The sequence below is a fragment of the Ceratotherium simum genome, chromosome 7, assembly GCF_057802395.1.
Source record: "Ceratotherium simum simum isolate JZ-2026a chromosome 7, ASM5780239v1, whole genome shotgun sequence".
Taxonomy (NCBI): Eukaryota; Metazoa; Chordata; class Mammalia; order Perissodactyla; family Rhinocerotidae; genus Ceratotherium; species Ceratotherium simum.
Genome location: NC_141906.1, coordinates 26,968,543 through 26,993,814, shown reverse-complemented (window position 1 = coordinate 26,993,814; position 25,272 = coordinate 26,968,543). Strand labels below are relative to the sequence as shown.

Sequence of the window (25,272 nt, the reverse complement as noted above, 5' to 3'; positions counted from 1 at the left end):
TTATACATGGCACAGAAAGCACAAGTAATAAAAGAAAAAAATTGAGAAATTGTACTTTTTCTAAATTAAAAAAAAATATGCTTTCAAGAAAACCACCGTGACATTGAAAATATAACTCACATAATGAGAGAAAATATTTGCAAATTGTGTATCTGATAAGGGATTTGTATAAGCATATATAAAGATTATTTTTAACTCAACAATTAAAAGAAAATTAACCCAATTAAGAAGGGCAAAGGATTTGAATACAAATTTCTCCAAAGAAGATATAAAATGATATAAAGCATATGAAAATATATTCATCATTATTAGTCATTAGGGGATTGAAAATGAAAATAAGTTCAGCATCATTAGGCATTAGAGGATTGCAAATAAAAATCATGTTAAATTAACAGTTCAAAAACACTAGGATGGATAAAATTTTTAAAAAGCAGGTAATAACAAGTATTGGTAAGGATGTGAAAAACTAGCATTCTCAAATTTTTGTGGTGGAGCTGTAAATTGGTTCAGCCACTTTGGAAAATAGTCCAGCTGTTCCTCAAAATGTTAAACATAGACTTAGCAGATGATTCAGCATTTCCACTCTAAGGTATTTAAGAGAATTTAAAACATATGTCCACAAAAAAAATTGTACATGAATGTTCATAACAGCATCATTCATAATAGCCCAAAAGTGAGAACAGCCCAACTGCCCATTAACCCTTGAATGGATAAAAAACTGCATTATATCCATACAAAGGGCTACTATTTGGGCATAAAAGGGGTTAAGTACTGATATATACTACAAAATGAATGGACCATGATACATCTTGCTATGTGAAAGAAACCAGACACCAAAAGCAGCATATTGTGTAATCCCATTTGTATGATATGTCCAAATAGGCAAATCCACAGTGATAGAACATAGATTAATGATTGTCATTGGCTGTAAGGATGGAACACTGGGGAATGACTGCCAAAACGTATAGGGTTTCTTTTTGGGGTGATGAAAACATTTCAAAATTTTATAGTAATGGTTTCACAGCTCTGTGAATTTGGTAAAAATCACTGAAATGTACACTTTAGAGGGGTGAAATTCATTGTATGAGTTATATCTCAATAAAGCTGTTATTTTAAAAATGACATACTGTATGATTTTATTCAGATAAATTATAGAAAATCTAAACTAACATATAATGACAGAAAGCAGATAAGTGACCTGGTAATGGGCCAGAGATGGACACGAGGGTAGGATTACAAAGTGACATCAGAATATGTTTGTGTGTGATATGTCATCTTAATTGTGTAGTGATGGTTGCACAGATGTATATATATGTCAAAACTTCTCAAATTATACAACTAAAATTTGAAAAATAATATTATATGTCAATTATACCTCTTAAAAGCTATTAGAATTTAAAAAAAGTAAAAATGAATTCAAAATAAAAACAATGTCAAATACACAATAGCTGAGATCATTCTAGGCCAGCAGAGCTGTGTTAAAGCAAATATTAACAACAGGTCTTCAGGATAAGAACAATGGTCCCAGATGGAAACAACAGGACTGTGAAAAATGAAGAAGGGCATTTAAAAAGTCAAAATAGAAAACAGGTAAATTAAAATACATAACTAGAAACAATGCTAACCATTTGAGAAGGAACGAGCCTACCTAGGCTTCATTCTGTTTCTAATTCAGGAGTCAGGAAGGTTGGGTTTGGGTGGTCTTCTTCAGTTGGATGGGGGGACAAAACACACCCTGCAAGTGTGCGGTTCCTCCAGTCTTAGGCTCCCAAACCAACTCACCACATCTTGCCACCTTGGAGAGTTTTCCTTTGGTTGTCTCTTGTGCCATCGTCAGGACGCTTAGGTGAAAGAAGCAAGGAAAAATTGGTCTATGCCATCTTGTCTACACTTGAAGACACAATCTTTTATTTGTTTTAAAATAAAATATTTATCCATAAGTTAATAATATAACTTTGAAGAAAGCACTCCATTACATACCTTAGGTTCAAACTAAATATTATAATACTTTATGGACTGTGGATTAAGAAAAATGAGGTCTAAGTCAGTGTGAAATAAATGAAAATAATCAAAATATGCCTGGTAATGAGACAATCTCGCATCACTGAATCAACAAGAATGAAATGCACAAGCATCTTAAACTTTACTTACTGATTATTTCTCCCACATAAATTCACCTACTAAGACCACAGAACTGTGTTTACAATACCTAGTCTCTTGTCATTTCAGAAATTTTATTTAAAGTTATTATCTGTCCTTCAAGCCTACGTGGGTTAACTGTTTCCCTGTAGCATTGTTAGAAAATGAGACAAGAAAACAAACAAAACGAACAACAAAAAAACTCCCATAATTCTAGTCACTAGTATAAAAAAATGTTTCTTTATAATTCATTTAAGAAAAAAGTCATGGCAGATACGTTGTTGTATGATATTCAGAAACTGTCAAACAAGTGCTTGGGCAAAGTGTATAGGCCTGCCTGGAATTCCTCTCCTGACCCTGAGGCATAGTTGTTTCGGGTTCAGCACTTGATCTCAGGATGGAGAACCTAAGGGCTTGGCCTGGCTGATAAAACAATATGTTACTTAACTAGGACGTTCCATCAATTTCTTCATATGAGACAATTTTTTTTTTTTTCGGTGAGGAAGATTTGCCCTGAGCTAACATCCATTGACAATCTTTCTCTGTTTTTTCTTTTTTACTTGAGAAAGGTTAGCCCTGAGCTAATACCTGTGCCAATCTTGCTCTATTTTGTAAGTGGGATGCCTTCACACCATGGCTGATAAGCAGAGTAGGTCCGCAGCGGGGCTCCAAACCCATGAACCCAGGCTGCCGGACCTTAACCACTCGGCCATGTGGCAGGCCAGTATGGGACAATTTTTATTTCCTCTGAGGAAGTAATTCCCATCTATTTTTCCCTAACCCTTTGCCAGAAGTCCTGGGGTTCCTCTTCTAAATAAGAATAAGTGATGAAGTTGGCCCCATGTCCTAGTGGTTAAGTTTGGTGCACTCCACTTCTGCAGCCCCAGTTTGGTTCCCAGGCGTGGATCTACAGCACTTGTCAGCTGCCATGCTGTGGCAGTGACCCACATACAAAATAGAAGAAGCACAGATGTTAGCTCAGCGTGAATCTTCCTCAAGCAAAAAGAGGAAGATTGGCAACAGATGTTAGCTCATATCTTATATTCAAGCTTGATGATATTTGCCCAGGGCAAATCTTATTCAGCAGAAAGGTAAATAAATAAATAAAAATAAGAATAAGTGGTTATAGTACAGAACAACTTGGGTTGACTTCAGGTAGTATTGGGATAAGCCTAGGATTGTCTTCTGCACCCAATAGATGGGAACATGAAAATGAGACATTATTAACATCATGAATGGGATTATAGATTCAAGCAGAATCAAGCAGACTAATTGATTCTGTGGATATCAGCATCCTTCAGCACCCTAGCTATCTCTGAAATTTGGAAACCAGGGTGATTTATATATTTAGAGAGATCCACTCCATGATGTGAAGGGCAGGTTTGAGTCGCCTTAGTACACATTCAGAAGAGGTATTGCCAACTCCACTCTGTATATTTTCAGATGTGTATGTAGTTTCATGTGTGTGTATTGTAAGTGAACCTTACAACAGCCTTCTGGAACCTTTAACAGGCTTGGTGAAACATAAAATAGGCTCAAGATCCAAAAACAGAGAAAGGAAGCAGTATCATATATTGATTAACAACATAGATTTTGGAATCAGACATTTGGCTTCAAATTCCATCTTTGTTACTTTCCAGATGTATGGCTTTTGAAATTTTTCTATAGCTCAAGTTTTCCATCAATACAATGGAAATAAGCATATTATCTACATCACAGGGCCGTTTTGAAGATTAAAGAGATTAACATGTAAAAAGTACTTTGAACATACCCTGCATATACCTTTTAATGCTTATACTTAATAACACATTAAATTAAAATTGTCCTTACTGGAACCATAAGCTAAAGACTTCTGGTAGGAAGGCCTCATAGGAAAAAAGGGGTTAAGTGTGTATCTTTAGAATGCTTTAAATTATAAGTAAAAGAAACTTGATCTTACTTAACTTACTTAAACATTAAAGGAAATTTTGTATCACTTTAAAACAAAGTAGAAACATTGGTCTAAGCTCCTTGTCACCAAGAAGCTGGTCTGATTTTTCATCACCAAGGAATAATTTTCTTTCAGTATTTCAGAGTTGACATTCTGAGACTCCCCTTTATCCTAAGGCTGGATCTTGTCATGGTTGGAAACTTCTCTCAGCAGAAAATCAAGAACAGCTACTTCTTCCTTTACAACCAGCAGAAAAAGGGGTATGAGCTTGCCTAATATTTCTTGCTTAATGTTTCTTAAAATTAACTCTAATTGAACTTATCAGTTGCATGCACACAATCTCCAAGAAAATGCCATATGCAAATGTATGTACGTATATCTATGAAATTTAGAATTTTCAGACATTCAATTTTAAGTTTGGTGTGATATAACTGGAAAGACGAAAGAGTCAAAAGGATTTAACTTCATGCTTTGTTGTCTGTTCTTTAGATCTTCATCCTGATCATGCCCTTTCTTAAGTATTGTTTAAGATGTCTGCTCAAGTGTGTAGTAAAGAGATATAATTCTTCACTCAAAATAATTTCATTCTAGTGAGAATGAGAAATATATATACATTTGACTGAAAAATGAGGGAAAATGTTTAACATAAGTGAGAACTTTCAGAGCAAGTGCTATATAGACTTAGTGGCATGAGAGCTTTCTCATTCTGGCTTATATAGATCCGAAGTTTATGAAAGTGGTATTGTGAGTTAAATTCTATTTTAATTAACTCATTAAAATGTGACAGGTTTTGTACTAAGGACGTGATATTCATTACTTAATTTATTCCTCAAAATACCATATGCTATTGGTAATATTATCTTCGTTAATTTTCCACTTGAAGAAACTGAGAGATAGAGATGATTACTAAATCACTCAAGATGACCTAGCTAGTACGTGGAAATACAGTATGAGAACTGATTCAGACAAATTCCAGGATTGGATATTTTTACCCCTTATCTCTTGGACCTCTGTGACATACATAAGGAAAATTGTAAAGGGCCAAGAGTGAGAGGAACAATCATGGGCAAAGAATGATGAGACCAGAGACTCACAGATCCGAATGCCTAAAGGTAAGATTTCAATGAACCTAGAATACACGGTCAGTGAAGAGGGAAAATGAGAGCTAAGGCTGAAAAAGGAGTCTCCTATGCGAGGTTATTAAATTTGAACTCAGAATATGGATTAAATATTATTTTATCTAGAAACAACTCATAGAATTTGGCTGCAAAATATCACACAGAGGGAGATGAAATGTATCAATATTTATAAATGATAATATCTGTGTGATTTTGCCCCACAGTTGTGATTTTCTCTATAGAAATTCCTTCTGTTTTTCTAAATCATAGTGTACGAGTTTTGTCAGCAATCTCAGAGGATTCAATCCCAGGGCACCATCATAGTTGAAAACTGAATTAACTCAGTTTTTCCAATGTCATAAGTAGCTGGAGCATTAACATAAAACCACTTCCCCTGGTCTGTATGAAAAAGGGAGATAGAGTTTTGGTGCTTGATTTTTCATTATGTCTCTATTCTTGTGGAAGAATGAAGTATCGCAGGAGAATTCTCTTTTGATTTATTTACATGCTGCAGTCGAATGAAAGAGAAATGATCAACGGTGGCTGAGAACTGCTGGTCCTGATATGATATACATCATGTAGTCCAATTTATGAATCTAACAAGGGGAAAAAAACTTGCACTTTTTAAATGGAGATTAGGTATCCTTGAAAATATCTAGAAGATCCAAGTCCTTTAAAATCTTTCTACCAAGTGATTATATAGTTGGTTAATAAATCATAATGTCTGCTTCTGCTGCGAGTTATTGGGAATGATGGACTTCGGATGCCTGATGAAACTCTGACAGTGAGCAGTGACATATCAGTTAGAGTTTATTTCCAGAGATGAACCCAACGTGGGCATCAGGGTGTCTCGGAGGCTTGTTCTTGGCCAACACCCTACCACTGGGTAACAGCCGTCACTTAGATGTTTCAGTTCTTATAAAACACAAACAAGGGAGGCATTGCAAAATACAGCTTCTCTCTCGCTCGCTCTCTTTCTCTCTATCTCTTATAATCTTAGATTGGATGTAGCATTTATTTTATTTTTTCACCTTGATATATTTTCCACAGAAATATGGAGCTATATAAAGGATAAAAACCGGAGTCTGTGCTATTTTATCTTGATCATGAACCACTCTGCCTCACGTTGGAGACCCAGGAAAGTCCTTTTATTTCATCATTTGAGTTTATGGCAGCCTGGTTGCTTATCCACCATTTTGAAGGCATTCCAAAAGCACTTTTCTCTCTATTTCCTTTGGACAATTACAGAAAGGAATTCGCTCTCCGATTAGACTTTGTTATTCCAGATATTTTTGTGCTGCTCAGAAATGTCTTCTCAGATCCCTGAAGGCTTCTAAACTAATAAGCTAGATTATTAGGTCTTCAAGCCTAATAACAACCTGGAGCCTTCTAGGTTGTCCTTTACCCACATTTCCAGTGACTTAATCAGGCAGAAGGATGCTAGTTCTGTAGCAGTGGTAAAATTAACAGGTTTTTTCAGAGATGGTGATGTGGGGTGGAGAGTGAATGAAGAAGCTTTCAAATACCGCTAGAAAACATCATCAGCACAACACTCTAAAATGAGCTGCTATAACATGATATGGTCCTGGGAAAATAGAGGCACCGATGGAAATCTATAAAAGGTTGATTCTTATCTTTCTTTCTGCAGTCTCTCAAGTATGCAGATATGTGACCCAGCCTGTACAAGCTGCTGGGCAGGCGTCCCAGAGTATTTGAGTTTTTGTTTGTAACAACATGTATCTCTGGTATTCTGTTTCTATCTTTTTGAGGGGATATTAGGCTTTTTCTTGGTATTTTTTCTATGTCAATAAATGACTGAATCATTTGAGAATTTCTGCATGTTCTAATTATGGAAGCATCTTGTACATTTGTGCCTGTGCCATTACATTCTTATCTGCCTGTCTCCTTTTAGATTTATGTTTGTATTTCCATATATGCATGCTTGTTTTTTCATGTGTCCCTCTTCAGACAGGGACTTCACAAAGGTAGGGGGCATATTAAATTACTCCATACTTAATATCAAGTTGTATGCCTTATAACTTTGCCATGGTCTTTCTGATAAGCCTTACATGCTAAAAAATTAGTATTAAATCTGTATAAAGTCTAAGTTCTATGAGACTGGTGCGTTCTAATGAGTATGGCTCAATTTAGAATAAAAAATTGCATTAATAGGCCCTTCCAAATTGGAAACTTCATCTTAATTACATATTGAAGCACTAAGCTTATCATTTTCAGAACCAATTCTTATTCAAACTTCTTTTTTCTCATCCCTCTAGAAGTGGCAACTTCTCCTACTCTCTCATTTGGAAGGATGTTTTAGCCCAACAGCAGCACTTTTCACCCAGCCACATTTTTCCTCTTTGGAATCCCAGGTCTGGAAGAGGTCCATGCCTGGATCTCCCTGGCTTTCTGCTCTGTTTATCTTGAGCCTTTACTGGGCAATGCCACAATTCTACTAGTCATCAAGATAGAGTAGACCCTCTGGGAGCCCATGTTCTACTTTCTAGACATCCTTTCTACAATTGATTTGGCCCTTTCTACAACCTCTGTGCCCCGCATGCTGGGTATCTTCTGGTTTGGTGCTCATGAGATTAACTTTGGAACCTGTGTGGCCCAGATGTTTTTGATCCATGCCTTCACTGGCATGGAGGCTGAGGTCTTACTGGCCATGGCCTTTGACTGTTATGTGGCAATCTGTGCTCCACTCCATTACAAGACCATTTTAACATCAGGGGTAGTGGTGGGCATCAGCATTCGCGTTGTCCTTCGTCCAGTTCAGGTTACACTTCCAATCATCTATCTCATCTACCACCTACCCTTTTGTCAGGCTTATATAATATCTCATTCCTACTGTGAGCACATGGGCATTGCAAAACTGTCCTGTGGAAACATCCGTATCAATGCTATCTATGGGCTCTGTATTCTCTCTCTTTCTTCTGAACCTGGTACTTATTGGCATCTCCTACGTTTACATTCTCTGTGCTGTCTTCTGCCTCTGTTCACATGATGCAAGGCTAAAAGCACTAAGCACATGTGGTTCTCCTGTTGGGGTCATCTGTGTTTTTTATATGCCTTCAATCTTGTCTTTCCTTACTCACCGATTTGGACACAACATACCCCACTATATTCACATTCTTGTTGCCAACCTTTATTTGGTTATCCCACCCTCACTCAACCCCATCATTTATGGTGTAAGGACCAAACAGATATGAGAGCGAGTGTTCCGTGTCTATAATAAAAAGTAGGGACCTCTACCTCCTTTGTTTGCCAAGCATCTTGATCCATCAAGGAAAACTAACCTGTTATTGTCAGAAAGACTTCTCCATCTAATTTCAGTTCTACCAAATTACATTTCTGAGCATTTGATCTTGGTTCTTATTAATTCTATAATTTAAATAATCTTCATAATATTTCAAGTTCAAGAACCAATTCCTATTATGGAAGCCAGAACTTGGACATTATTCCACTTTAAGTGAGAGTGAATAGCCTAAGCAATGACGTTTCCTTTCATTACCTTTGTTAGCATTGCTCTTTTCCTCCAATTTTTAAGCTCTATATTTTCTCTCAGTTTAATAAAAAACAAAGAAACTTATAACAAATACTGTTGTTCCCACAACATGGAATTAAAAAACATTATTACTATGATGTATTTATCTTAAATGTTATACTAAATGAAACATATAGACATTTAAGTTGAAATGAACCGTGACTACCACCATAGTCCAGGTCCAATTTTTTCTTATCCTCAAAGACAGGAATGAATACCACAGGCTTTTTCATCTTCCCTTAAGTCTAAATTTATCATTTCAAATTCAGTAATTTTGGGGGAGAGGGGTTGAAATTGTAATTTTTAATTCACGTTAATGGTAATGCATCGTATATTATTTCACAGACAATTGTTTCACTTAATTTAGATATCTATCTATGTTGACACATATGGAATATGGTTATTTTCTTTTTAAATGTAGCAGAATCTTTCATTTGTATTTTATTTATACCTTCAACTTTTGATGATATGTATAATAGTTTAGTTATTTTGAATTGAGAATCAATATGGTAACATATTTATAAATAATTTTGGGCATATTTTTAAAATTTCTGAAAGTTCTACCTATTGTTAGATGGTAGGTTACTGATTAAATAGATTGAGTTCTTGGTTTCTCATATTGGGTTTCTTATTTACTGTAATTTTCTTTCCCCCTCCCCAGATTTTCTGCCTAGCTTCTTAAAAGTATCATTGCATGAATTATTTGAGTTCAGACATATTAACACTTTGTTATAAAGTCTTTATACTTAAAGTTTTATTTTCATATGCTAGGATAAATTTTCAAATGAAATCAACACTGATTATACTACCTATGGCACAGCCTTCTGTCATTTTTATACTTAAGGCTTCTGCATAGCTTTAATAAATATCAGCATCCCAACATCTATTTTATTATTGGTGTTTGTATGTATGTGTGAATGTGTATGTGTGTTAAAATTTATTTTAATTCTTATCTAATTGCAATTCATTTTGGTGAAAAATGTACAGTAAGAGAATTAAATACCTTTCTGTTTCTTTTTCTATCCTGTATTTATAAAATAATTTGCTTAATAATTCAGCATTTCAGAACTGATGTGTCTTTATTCCTTCTTCATATTAAATTTCAATATGTATAAGTCTGCAGTTTATTAATATAGTCTGCTTGTCTGTATATTCTTCGACCACAATCACAATGTTTTGATCACTACAGAATTATATTTTAGTAACTTTTATAGTGGATTATCCTTCTATAATTTACTTTCTCTCCCTTTGTTCTTCACAGTAATTTGCAAAAAAAAACATGCTGTCGTTTTGCCATAGTTAAAAATACCCGGATAGAATTTTGAGTTAATTTATTCATTGATTCGTTTAATATCAATTACTTAAAGAATCTATCCATTTCTTAAACTGTTCAGGGGGAATTAATTATGCTTCTCATTTGGATAAGCACAGTTGATAAAAAGTTCCCTGGTGATTTTGTACTGTGATGACTTAGCTAAGCTAACACTCTGTTCCCCAGAATTCTCTTCCATGTTTAGAGTTGAAATGAGAAATATGCATAAGAAGTGAGAGCAAATGTGAAACAGCAGCCATTATTTTCCATGGTTCAACATTGTTCACAGGTGGTTTCAGATAAACACAGTGATACCAGAGGATTCTAATTTCTCCTCACTTTCCTTAGCTCCATGTCCAGCTTTCCATCAGTACCAGCCCTGGTGACCAAAAACAATCATGAATCTATGATCAGATATTTTACTGCAAATATGCAGAGGCAATAGGCATGAACAGTAAACCACTTTCTATAAATTACTGCATGCTTGCCCTTTATAATCCAGCCTAGAGGCTGCGTCTACCTAGCTTTCTGTACACTCAGTCATACATGCCTAATGTAGTTGGTAAATTTGTTTTCAAATCTTTTCTTCTCTAGCTCCTTCCACAGTGCTAGCTAATTCCTGAAACAAATTCTTTATTTCTCAATACTCATAGTAGTTCTGCTTCTTTCATTGAACTCTAACTGACATAAATATAGATAACAAAAGTGATTCCTTGGCAACAAATTCTTAAGAATGAGAATTTGGAGTTGGTTCCTTATCCGATTAGCCTTAAGGACATTAAGGCCACTGCTGTTATTGGTAAAGGGGACATTCATGGTGTATGGAATGCAGTGACAACACTGTTAACGTGTATTGTCACCTTCAGACCTCTGTAGCCAGGTGCTTAAAGAAGGCAAGGCTTTGAGTGTCCAAGTATTTCTGCCAAGGATTTTAATAAGGATAAAGAGATTATGGATTTGGCTTTTTGTGATGAACAAGCTGGAGAACCTAAATAAAGGAAATAATGAGCTCAGTGTGCTAAACTCCAAGTGCAAGGTCCAGGTAAGTATATGTAAAGCATTTTTGACTATCCTAAAGAAATATTCATCTTTTATTAGGCCATTTATTGAGAACAAGTAGAATTCTAAAAATTGGAATGGCGTTGTGTGTAGACACCAGTGAAGCAAATCCTGAGTTTTGCCAAACCTCCTTTACCGTTAGAAGCAGCTTTTCTTCTCTTGTCTGAGGTAGATAACTACCCCTTGTCTGAAGAAAACATAACACCCTCTCCTAAGGTAGCAGACTTAAAGTGGATTGTTGATCTGTCCCATGAATGACTCCTACTCTCCTTGTTGCTTCTAGGCTGATGGTATCTATTAGAAAAGAAATGCGAGTCACCTGTGTAATTAAAATTTTCTAGTAACCAGGTTACAAAAGCTGAAAAAAAGAAACAGTGAGACTAAATAGAATATCTAATCTGCTTAATATAACCAAAGATTATTTATGCATAAAATCAATATAAAATATCCTTGAAATATTTTATATCATTTAAATTTTCAAAGTAAGTCTTCTTACTCCAGTATTTTAGGCTTAAATCACATCTTATTTTGTACACTATATTTTCAATTGCGAAAATGAAATGCAGCCTTACAAAAACAAAACAAAACACTGTACTCAACTGAAAAATACGTTACATTGCTTCAGATTTTCCACTTACATTACTTAAAATAAATAAATATTAAAAATCAGCTTCTCAGTTGCATTTGCCACATTTTAGATGTTCAATAGCCATACATGGCTATTGTCTAATCTACCAGAAAGCACAATTCTAGACCTATAACTGGACTCAAATGCCAACAGGCTCTATACTAACCAAAAAAAATTGAAATATTTTGTCACTTTATGTAGATAGAGACATGGGGAACATGTGTAAGAGTATTGGATCTGAGTAGAAGAAATATGACATTGCATAAGGCTGAATTGTAGTATGAGGACATTAAATAGAGATTCTGGCCTTAACGTGTTTGAGAGTGGCTCCAACAGCTTGTCTCATTGGTTGACTGAAACCTGGACTCAAAGATGGTCTTTACTAAATGAAACCAAAATGCAATAATTTCCTGGAAAAGACTATAAAGGAGAGTTTCCAAAGACTTCAGGGAGTACAGAATGTTAGAGTGGATTTATCATGTAATACTTGCTTGATCAGTTCCTAACTCTATCCTCAGAAGACCTAGAAAACAATCTCTTCATCATGGCTGTGATAAATATATTCATGAGGAGAATCTAGGAAACCAGGAAAGGATCTGTTTTGACTATTCTTTGTAGATCAGGAATGATATCAGGAACTTTTGCTGTCAAACTGTGTTTCCTGAATTTGGTTTTCAGACAATTCTGAAACCCACAGCCGTTGAAGTGGAGGCTGTATCACCTTGAGGAAGGATCTTGCTAAACAACCAAATACATACGGGTCTTCCTGAAAGTGACATGCAATCATTTGTCATTCATACTATGCATTGGGAAGGGGAATAGCTAGAGTCCTGGGGGATTACTGGACACTTGCCCTGAACCTACGTTAATACCTGAAGAAGCAAAATGCCATTGTGGTTCACTAGTCAGTGTAGGAGCTTATGAAAGTCATGGAATCAATGGAGTTTTAACTTGTATCCATCACATGGTGGGCCCATAAGTTCTCTTAACTTATCACAGAAATCAATATAACATTCATGAATAAATTGCAGGGATTAGTTCTACCATGAAGAAATTAAAATGTTTATTCCTACAACATCTCCATTGAACCTGCTTCTTTTAACTATGAGAAAGACAAATTGATCTTGAGTGGTGATTATATCATCATAAACTTAATGAACTGGTGTTTCCAATTGCCGCTTTGTCAGATGTTCTTTAGTGTTGTTTCAGATTAACACACTCCATAACATTTGATATGCAGTTGTTGATTTCAAAAAAGCTGTCTGTTCCATCTTGTTAGTAAAGACCTTAATAAGTTGTTTGCTTTCAGCTGGCAAGGAGAGTAACACACTGTTCTGTTTCAAGGCTTTATCAACTTTCTATTTGTTGGTCCTAATGTGGTCTTCAGGGATTTTGATCCTTTTTTATTCCTTAGAGCATCTTGCTGACTGGATCTTGTGAACAAGAAGGAATAATTTATCTAGACACTTGACTAAACAACTTGCATGTTAACAGGTTGTAAATAAGTCCCTTAATAATTCAGGAGCCTGACACATTAGTGAAATTTCTTGGAGGTACAATGATCTTGACATATTGAGATACCCTTTCCAAGGTCAAGGAAAAGTTGCTGGATCTGGCCCTACTCACCATGAAAAACTAGACACAAATCCAGTTGGCCTTTTTTGATTTTGTAGGCAAAATATATCACATTTAAATACGCTATACCAATCCATTTTCTAAATAGTTGGAAAGGATGCCAATAAGAGAGAAGGCTCAGCAACATTTCTACAATGCCAAGGAAGTTGATCTACCGTTTGTGACATATGATCCAGCAGATCCAATAGTGCTTGAAGTATCTATAGCTGATTGGAAGATTTGGGCTGGAATCGGGGCCGGCCCCGTGGCTTGGTGGTTAAATGCGCACTCCACTACTGGCGTCCCGGGTTCGGATCCCGGGCACACACCGACGCACCTCTTCTCCGGCCATGCTGAGGCCGTGTCCCACATGCAGCAACTAGAAGGATGTGCAACTATGACGTACAACTATCTACTGGGGGGCTTTGGGGAAAAAAAAAGGAGGAAGATTGGCAATGGATGTTAGCTCAGAGCCAGTCTTCCTCAGCAAAAAAAGGATTAGCACAGATGTTAGCTGAGGGCTGATCTTCCTCACACACACGCAAAATATATATATATATATATATATATATATATAAACAGATTTGGGCTGGCCTAGATAATAACTCACAATGTAAATATTTATGATTTTGGAATAAAAATTATACACTTCTCTTCTCCTTTTTTTCCCCTGGTTTCCTTTTTCACAAAAGAGCATCTAGCTTGCTACCTGGTCCTAGTAGACTATACACTTGACCACAAGCCAAAACGTTACCATGCAAACTGTGTTGCCTATCATCAGCAGCATGTTCTCTGACTCATTCATTACACAGTGAAGTAAATCACAGAATAACTTCTTCATGAATTACAAGTATTGTGTATCAGATCAAGCCCATGGAGGTCTTTATTCACAAGGAAGGTGGATGAGGAATGGCAGAGATGTCCAAGTTCCCCAGTCCTGACACCTTACCTCCTTCCTCTCAACCTTAACTCAATTGTATAAGGCATAATTTCTAGAATGCATTTTTTATTTTATACTAGTCATAGTGGTTCTGCCTTCCACATTGAACCTTAAATGAAAAAGTTTATATAAAAATTGAGTATACAGTTTAATGAGGAGATAAAAAAAGTAATTTTTGCTTGGCAATAAATGCTTTTACAAAGATATGCTTGCGATTCTATTAACACATGTACAGGAATTATGCCATCTAAACTGCAGGGGGTTAGAAAAATTCCTGAAGGGACTTAGACATAAAATTTATCATGAAGAATACTTAGGATAAATGAGTAAAAGAACCAGTGGATAAATATTTGGCCTTTTCTTCCCTTTAAATGTACATTTCTGAGATGTAGTTTATACGATGTCTTGGGGATGTTGCTACAAGATCAAGTGAGCAGTTGTATTAAACAATGGCAGACTAGAGAACATATCCTCAAATTTAGTGTCCTCCTTTCCTCTTTCTGTCCCTTGTCCCTCACTCCTGCTTCCTGGGATTTCACTCCACGGGATTTTACTGACTCAGTCTTTGTTTCCTGGAGAATTTTTACTAAGACAAATGGAACCATAGTGGCCTAGTAAGGAAGCACTCAAAACGTGGTTTTGCTTTTAGCAGCAAGCACCCTATTGCTGGTTGTAAGTAGGACAGCGATAAACACTGGTCTGCAATAGTATAATACTTCCTAGAGATTTTCCTGTGGTTAATTGGGAGGAGATGTAGGTTAGAAATGAGACGTTGTTACCTCAAGTGAATTCCAGCAATAAAAATTATAATGATTGTGAAATGGTCCACTTTCTTTCAACTGCATTAGAAGGCATTATGAATAACATAATTTTCACTAATTAACATTAATCAACATGATTAAAACAGCAGATGAAGATAATTTCAAATAATTTCGTATTTGAAATGGAATAATGCTATTCCAAAGATAATAAGTATGTAGGGGAGAGATTATCCTGTCACCATTTATTCCTGTCTTTCCAAATTTGCAAGATATTTACTTCCTCTCTTTTACTATCTACCTAACTTTACCTCTGAGTCTTTATGTATGGCTTTTCTCTTACTTTTTTATCTAATCATTGTCAGCCACTCTAGAATATATCTGTAAGAGATGGGAGATCCATTTTTGCAGTTGTTTATTATCCCCCAGAGCTTAGAATAATTTAGATTCTCCTTAAAGACCAGAAAAAAATCCCCTAACAATAATGTGTGTAACAACTACTTATATTAATTTTACCATTTGCAAAAAGTAAACAAACTGTGACCACAGCTTTCGTATATATGTCACATATATCATATATATATTACAGTTCCCAACATCACATAACTTCTGTGTAAACACTTATGAAGGTATAAAGAAGATATTTGAGATTAAGCCAAAGAGTTATTTGATAAGAAACAGCTTTTGGCAGCCACGTGTGTAATTTTGTTGCCCAACAGGGATTACACTTTTAGTTCTTTAGCCTCCTCTCCACTTCTGCATGTTCTTGGCAGAAAGCACACACTTTGAAGCCATGGGATAAGCTTAGTGATGTGATACAATGAAAAAGTTCCTTGAGAATCACTTTTAACATCACATAATATCCTACCTTCTAGTTTCTTTCTCCTTCCCCCCCTCTCCTTCTCTCTATATATCTGGAGTAAAACATTCCTCAAAACACTCAAGGCTTTCACATTTAAGCATCTAAGTCAAATCTTTCTATTGACATGGATACTCTTTACCCTTTTTGGCGAGGAATTCCTAACTTTCAATACCAGGCCAACATTTATCCATCCCAACAAATTCTATCACATCTACTTTTCCTTAAACATAATGGAATTGTAAATCATCAAACGCTGGATGAGAGGACATTTGCTTTCCCTGATTTTCCACTATAATGGGGGAGTACTATGAAGTCTCCCTTACGATTTGGGACATTTCACTAGCTTCAAGTGAGAAGGTCATTGTGAGACATAGAATATTCTTCATAGTCCATTGTAATTTGTGTTGTGTCCATTCTTGATACTTTGGTTAATTGATTAGTATTTTTGAGCCTCTGGTCACTAACATGTATAAATGAGGAAAATGACATGTTATTAACATCATGTTTACCATCTGAATTTGCATGTATCCCACTTTGGAGATTGGTACATTAAAACCTCTGAAGATCATAATTCAAAATGATGAATATAAACATTTTCCTCCCAGATGTGGTTTTTCAAATCTCTAAAGCTTTATTGGCAATTTTAAATACAATCACAGAAAGGAAACAATAACTTGTGCCTGTGTGTGTATGTGTTAGTGTGTTATGTTTATTCTGGAAAGGATTTTTAATTCACCCTCAGGCATCAGTTGTCATTGGTATATATGACGAAAGCTAAAAGAGAGGGTTAGTTAGCACTAAGAATTCATGATCCTGGTTTATAATCTCAGTTATGTGGAAAAGGAGTAGAGACAAGCTGATGAAGAGGTTAGTGAGTGTGTCTGTATATATACACGTATACGTATGTGTGTGTGTAAATATTATTCTGTTCATTCATTCATTTATTTACTCATTGCTCTCTTCATATATGTGTGTCAATATGTATGTATATATGTATTTATAGGAATATATATAAGTAAACAAGGAGATACACAAATAAATACATATAGGAAAAGATGGCCTTGCACAGAATAAACAGAAAGGCATTATGAAACAAAGATTTAGGGTAGTAAAATTAATCCAGTATTCTATAACTAAGTTTTAATTACAAAAGTTTTACTAGGATAGAGGCTTTCAATTATTCTGGAAAAAATACTGTTGATGAGGTTTTTGAAAATGGTGTAAATAGATAAGACACCTGAATTTTTCCAGTACCATAAAACATCCTGATAACAGACTGATACATTCCAATATGGGTCAGCACACATCTGCAATGAACACATTCATATGAAATCACAAGCAAGATATCCCTTTCCAATGACACCCAGCTCTACCCCTCCTCCTTCCTACTGCTGGGAATCCCAGGACTAGAAAACATCCACATCTGGATTGGCTTTCCCTTTTGTGCTGTGTATCTGATTGCATTCCTAGGAAGCTTCACCATCTTGTTTGTCATCCAGACTGAGCCCATGTTCTACTTCCTGGCTATGCTGGCTACCATTGATCTGGGACTGTCCACAGCCACCATCCCTAAAATGCTGGGCATGTTTCGGTTTAGCCACAGGGAGATAATTTTTGGTACCTGCCTCACTCAGATGTTTTTCATTCACACCTTTACTGACATGGAGTCAATAGTCCTTCTTCCAATGGCTTGTGACCATCACGTAGCTAATTGTAACCCTCTCCATTATAGAATAATCCTTACTAACAAGATATTAGCTCTCATTGGTTTTGGTGTTGTTGGGAGATCTTTCTCCTGTGTATTCCCCTTTGTATTCCTCATCTTGTGATTGCCTTTGTGTGGACACCATGTTATCCCCTACTCGTATAGTGGGCACATGGGTTTTGCTCATCTGGCCTGTGAAAGTATCAAATTAACATCATATATGGTCTGGGGACCACAGCTATTCTGGGTTTTGACTTCATGGCCATTGGTCTGTCCTATGTCCAAATTTTTCATGCTGTTTTTCGTCTCCTCTCCCATGAGGCCAGGCTCAAGTCTCTCAGCACCTGTGGTTCCCACGTCTGTGTAATATTGGCCTTTTACACTCCATCCCCCTTCCCTTTTATGACACACTGCATTAGTCGAAATGTTCCCTGCCACATCCATATCCTTCTGGTCAATATCTATTTGGTTATTCCCCCAGTGCTCAACCCTGTCATTTATGGAGTTATGACCAAGTAGATCCTTGAAAGGGTGCTCAGAATATTCATCCAGAAATAAATAGTGGATGAAGACCCCCAGTTTTTGTCCAAAGGATTGAATATTGACATGTATGAATCTGAGCAATGAGGAGAGGCCTTGAAAATGGTAAGTGAGGTAAGGTCATGATTACTTAATCGAAACAGTGTCTTTTTTTGTTCATTTAACTCATTCATGTAGCAAGAAGGGAAGCTTTGAATTCTAAATATCAAGGTGAATAGCTAACAATTATATATGATTGTTTTGAACATGAATATAAGATATGTTCATGATTCCCAGAGATTGAAGTGGTCAAGTTACACAAGACAATTCTCCACACCCACTATGGGCACCGGATACTCCTTCTTCCTTGTCCTTCTCTTTCTTTTCCTCCATCTATCCTTCACCTTCTCTTCCCCTTTTCTCCTCTTCCTTTTCCTCCTCCTTCTTCTTCTGTTATTCTTTTTCTTGCTTTTTCTCTCTCCTCCAAATTTCTCCCTGTCAGCGTGCTTCAATGTGTCTTACCATATAGCTTTCTCTCCCTCTCCTGCCCCTCCACACTAGTTTAGTACTCCATTCCATTTACTCTCAAAGTATAAACAGTTTTGTTCTTATTCATTTTATCATGTAGTTGATTTAATGAATTAGTGCAGGAATTATAAACAGGAAGTATAATTAAAGACAGGGGGACAGGGGACTAAGCAGAACTAAAATGCATTCTTACAGATACTAGAAATCCACTATGCTTAAAATTTAGTACATAATTATCTCACTAAAAACACCGGTTTATAGAAGCACTGTTCGTCTGGCAGCCAATGATGGATACACTGTTGTTGCATCAAATATCTCTCTCTCCTCCTTTTAAGAACAAGTTATTGGGGCGTAGCTGTTAAGTGCCCGTGCACTGCTGCTGGCGGCCTGAGTTCGGATCCCGGGCGGGCACAGACACACGGCTTGTCAGGCCATGCTGTGGTGGCGTTCCACATAAAGTGGAGGAAGGTGGGCACGGATGTTAGCTCAGGGCCAGTCTTCCTCAGCAAAAAGAAGAAGATTGGCACGGATGTTAGCTCAGAGCTGATCTTCCTCACAAAAAACAAACAAACAAACAAAAAACAAGTTATTAATCGCCTGATGTTATTTATACACTTTGGCTGTAAAAGTAATTTGTTTCACAAAAATTGGGTATGTGTTTGTTAAGAAAACAGAGACTCTCTGCTATAAAATCTGTTGAGACTGAATCATAAAGATCTACAAAACACTCCCAAGTCTCTGGATAGGAAGAGATTATTTCTATTCAGGGAGTGAATACATGCTCAGGTATCATAAGTTAGTGACTGGTATGGGCTCTCAAGGCTACTTTTCTATTAGGTACACAAAGGCATTTCAAGAAGAGAAAACAACATGAGGGTGATCAGACAGATTTGATAAAACCTTATTTTTGCAAATTCAGATATAAGGTAGAGCAGGTAGTTAATACAGAGATTGAAGTGGGGACCAAAGCTGGTAGGGAAGGTTTAGATCAGATCATGTACCACCTATTTTCTATGTCAAAGAATTATAATAACTAGGTCTATAAATTGGGGTGTTCTCTCATGTGTAAGTGGGAGGCAAATTATATTTTTATGAGAAAATAAATAATATGAACGTAAGGTTAACACCGCATGTGACACATACTGACTAAAATTGTAAGATGCTTTTATTAATTTAATTGTTTCAGAGACCACTGCTATTTTTGGAGCTGATTGACCATTATTGCTTTTACATTATTCTCAAATTTAATTGGAAAATCTATTCCTGCTGTATTTTTGGTTAAAACTATAAATAAGCAGACACTCTAATATGCTCGAAGTACATGATGCATTCTGAAGACTATTGGTCAAGAGTAAGAGAGAGGGGCCCACAAATTTAGAGATGGTCTCAAAACATAGTATATTTGAAATCAATATGACCGTAAATGTGCAATTAATAATAAAAAAATATTCAAAATCATAGAATAGCTAACGCTTTTAGAGCTCTTGTGTATCAGGAACAGTTTTGAACACTTTACATATTTTATTTCATTTTATTATCACAGCAATCCTGTGGTTTAGGTGTTATTTTTATTTCCATTTGATAGTTAAGGAAAATGAGACATGCGGACATAAAGTACTTTGCCCAAAGTCACACAGCTAATAAGACATAGAGCCTGGATTCCAAACCACCCAACGTGATTCCACAATTTAATTTTTACAACTATGTAACAATGTAATAATCTCTATCATTTTTAATAAATTATTTTAAGATATTTTACTTGCATTGGAATTTTTTCATGATTTAAGTGAAAAAATTCAAGTTATAAAATTGTATAGCATATACAAAATATCAAGAAAATATTATTTTCACAATAAATTTACAAGACATTAAGTTTTATTCCTAGACAAGAGAATTTATTTTTTTAGAAATTTTGTTAATTGTATAAAATGTTTGGTGTTGAACATATATAATTTTTATTATTATAAAATACTATTAAGCCATGAATAAATAAAGGAACAAGTTTAAAAGAAAGTAAAATTGCATATTTACTATTTAATCAATTCTTCTACTCCACATTTTTCTGAGGCATTTTTTAACCTCACTTATAAATGAAAGCCTATTATTGTTAATGTTCGTAAATACACATAACACTCCTATATTTCGCATCTTAATTATTGATCATTACTATTCCGTTTCTAATGTCCTAAGGAAAATAAACCATGGACTCATACTTGATCCCTTTCTTTGTCCCACAAGCCACACCAACACCATCAGTAATTGCATTTGCTCTGCCTTCAAATTATATGTAGGTTTTGAGCATTTCTTTTCTTTTTTTTAATTGTTTTTTATGTGAAGAAGATCAACCCTGAGCTAACATCCATGCCAATCCTTCTCTTTGTTGTTGAGGAAGACTGGCCCTGGGCTAACATCTGTGCTTATATGCCTCCATTTTATATGGGACGCCACCACAGCATGGCCTGACAAGCAGTGTGTAGGTGCATGCCCAGGATCCAAACCTGGGCCACCAGCAGCGGAGCGTGCATACTTAACTGCTACACCGCGGGGCCAGCCCCAGCATTTCTTGAGATAAATAAAAACTGAACATTTGTTGAGATAAATCCAAGCACTTAATCTAATTACTAAATTCAAATTATAAGATCTCTAGAGAAAATAATAAGACAATATATTTGAGACCTTCTGGTAGGAAAATATTTTTTAAGCAAGGCACATGAAGGAAGATACTTTGGATTTTATCAAAATTAAAATATATTATTCCATTGAGAAACTTTTAAAAAAGGAAAGGGCAAACCATAGACAGGGGGAAAATGTTTATAATACATAATTCTGACAAAGGTCATGTAAGTAGATTCTATAAAGATAGTCTATAATTCAATTATTAAGAGATTAAAAAAAATATGAAAATGTGGGCAAAGAACTCGAACATGTACTCATAAAAAAGATAGGTAATCTCCAATAAACGAAGAAAACGTGCCCAGAAAGTTTAATCTCAAGAAAAATGCAAATTAACTCTTTAATAAAATGCCTTTTCATGCCCACTAGATTGGCACCTTAAAACAAAAAATTGATAATATAAAGTGGTGACAACACAAATAGGGAACAACTGAAAATCTAATAATTTGATGGTGCAGATGAAAAATAATATGGTGTTAAATGTACATTATGCTATACCTTTCCTGTGAACTAAAAATTCCACTTTTAGGCATTTAGTCAAGAGAAATGGAACTAAGCCAATATTGGAAATCATGGCGACTTTATTCACAATACTGCCAAAGGAGAAATACCCCAACGCACTTCAACAGGACAACAGATAAACACATTGGGGTATATTAATATGATGAAATATTACTCAGCAATAGAAAAGGAAAGAACTACTATACACATTACAACATGATAAATAGAAAAAATGTTTTTTTGAGGAAAATAAGCTACAGGAAAACCTACACATACTATATGCTTCAATATATCTAAATCTCAAGAACAAGTGAGAAAACTCTACAGTGATAAAAATCAGAATTGTGTTTGCCTGTCTTGGGAGACAGGGCCAGTTGTGTGAGAAAACTTCCTGGGGTAATAGAAGGATGCATACTCAGATTTACATGCTGGCTACATGAGTACATTTATTTGTCAAAATTAATTAATTTGTACACAAAAGTTCTATGGATTTTGCTACATGTAAATTATTCCTATTGTCTATGGAATTCAGACCAAGCAAATTCTTGAAACGGTGCTGAAAATATTCATTCAGAAATAAGCAGCACGTGAGAAACTTCAACTTTTGCTTATTATAACCAATCTAAAATTGCGTAGGCAATAATCATTTAACATGCTTGATTATCTAGAGTCAAAACATAGGAAATTTCTTTGAATTCCTCCTCATGGTGTTTTAGACCAGTCAGAGAGTGAAACCACTCACAAAAAATTAACTCAAAATGGATTAAATGTGTAAATGTAATACCAGAAACTGTAAAACTTCTAGAAGAAAACATAGGGGAAAATCCCCTTGATACTGGTCTTAGGAATGATTTTTTGGATATGCCAGCACAGGCAACAAAAGCAAATATAAGCAAGTAGGACTATATCAAACTCAAAAGCTTGTGTACAACAAAGGAAAATTTTTTTAAAAATGAAAATATAACCAATAGAAAGGGAGAAATTATTTGCAAACCATATATCTGATGAAGGGTTAATATCCAAAATATATAATGGGTTCGTATAACTCAAGAGCAAAAACACGAATCTAATTTAAAAATGTGTAAAGGACCTGAATAGACAATTTTCCAAAGAAAATGTAGAAATATCCCACTAGTATATAAAAAGGTGCTCAACATCACTAATCATCAGGTAAATGCAAATCAAACCACAATGAGCTATGACCCACACCTGTTAGGATGGCTACTATCAAAAAGACAAGCATTAGCAAGTATTGGCAAGGGTGAAGGGAAAAGGGAAAACTTGTATAACATTTGTTGGAATGTAAATTGGTACAGACACTATAGAAAACAGTATGGAGTATCTTCAAAAATTTTAAAATAGAACTACCCTATGATCCAGCAATCCCACTTCTTGGTATACATGCAAAGGAAATAAAATCAGGAGCTTGAAGAAATATGTGCACCCTCATGTTCATTGCATTATTATTCACAGGAACTCAGACATGGAAACAACTCAAGTGTCCATTGTCAAATGAATGCATAAATAAAATGTGGTATTATAAACAATGGAGTATGATTCAGTCATAAAAAGGAGGAAATCTTTGCTAGTGGACATTATGCTAAGTGAAGTAAACCAGATACAGAAAAACAAATACTGGAAGACCTCACTTTTATGTGGAATCTAAAAAAGTGGAACTCATAGAACCAGAGAGCAGAATGGTAGCTAGGGAGTGGGGAAAATGGGGAGATATTGGTAAAGGGTACAAAATTTCAATTATAAGATAAATGAGTTCTGGGGATCTTTGTACAGCATGGTGATCATAGTTAACAGTACTGTATTGTATACTTGAAATCTGCTAAAGAGATTAGATCTTGTGTTCTTACTACAAAAAACAAAATGTAACTAGGTGAGCTAATGGTTGTGTTAATTAACTTGATTATGGCTATCATTTCATAACATATGCATCATCACGTGTACACTTTTAAAAAATCACAGTGTAAAAGCTAACTATAGGCAATTTTTATTTGTCAATCATGCTTTCATAAAGCTGGAAAAAAAACAAGTAATTTAGAATTCCATACCGTCTAAATTATCTTAAAAAAAAAATAAAGTTATTTTAGACAAAAAAAAACCCAGGAAATTCATCACGAGCAATATTGCATCAAGGAAATATTTAAGTTTATTCTTCAGACGTGAGTAAAATCATTACAAATGGAATTTTGAAGATGTAAGGAGGAAGGCATAGCGATAAAAAAGTAAATATTTGGGAATATTCAAATTAATTTTGGCTGTTCAAAAAAATAACCATATGTGTGTAAGTTTAAAAATTTATAAGAACTAAATTAAACCAGTAGTATTATATGTCAGAAATTAAATAAATGGACTAACATTTTTCTAAGATCCTTCGTTAACAGAATGCAGTAAGACTGCCAATTTATATTAAAATATGATAAGTTGCATGGGCATCTTTATGGCAATGGCTAAAGTAATTGTAAAATTATGTGTAAAAGTAAAGCAAATGGGACTTACAGTAATAATAAAAAAATAATTAAAATAAGAAAATTTTTGTTGTGAAAGATCTATAGCTTAGGTTGATGAAAATGATAGTAAAGATAAGATAGCAAATTTAATAGAAAAATAACAATAATTATGTTAAATGTGCATGAAATTAGTAGTGTATTTAAAATATTAAAATTGTCAGATTGCTTTAAATATAAATTCTTTGACATTTGTAAGTTCAGACAAATTTAATTCAAGATATTAAAGGCTGAAGAAAAAAGGATGGATATTTATGAGTTGAGTTTACTGCCTAATTTAAACTCTGTAAATTCCACAAAGCCGGGAAAAGTGGTATAGTCATCATTTTATTTCCAGCATCCTACAGTTACGAAACTAGGCATTAAGAAAACGATTATAATTATATTGGGAGAAGAAAGAAGCTCCTTAAAACATCAATTAATCTAGCAACAATGGATGAATTTAAAATTTTTGAAATAAAAATATCGACCAGATATTGAAAAGAATAGAGAAAAATGATATAACCTGCTAAATGAAATTATAGGCAGCAGTAGATATTGTGAACAGTGGTCTGAAAAGCAGAGGACAATTAAATTAATTTAAATACTTACAGAAGAGAGCCAATATAGATATATATTTTAACATAATTTTCATGAGAAGACATTTCACTGAATTAAGTTTCACAAAATTGCATAGTGAACCTCATATATATTGTGTCATTCTTTTTTCTTTCCTTGTTTCTGTAGTAATATTTTCTTCACACAGTCATAGATCTGCTAAGGTCTGACTTCGTATAGGACAGAGTTGAGCACTTGTGGCACTACAACATAAAGATTGGGCACGAGTATATGGGTATAGTGGGTGACAATTTGACCAAAGTGAGCTGTCATAAAGGAAAAGAGGGCTGGTGTAGAGAAGGCAAGGATTACACAAACATGAG

At 35.1% G+C, this 25,272-nt stretch overlaps 2 pseudogenes; both read left to right on the top strand.

The window, feature by feature from the left end:
• The first annotated feature begins 7,498 nt into the window (after positions 1 to 7,498).
• Positions 7,499 to 8,432, top strand: LOC147916619 (olfactory receptor 52J3-like; annotated as a pseudogene).
• Positions 8,433 to 11,016: 2,584 nt separating this feature from the next.
• On the top strand, positions 11,017 to 18,131 carry LOC101391672 (olfactory receptor 52E2-like; annotated as a pseudogene).
• Positions 18,132 to 25,272: the final 7,141 nt, after the last annotated feature.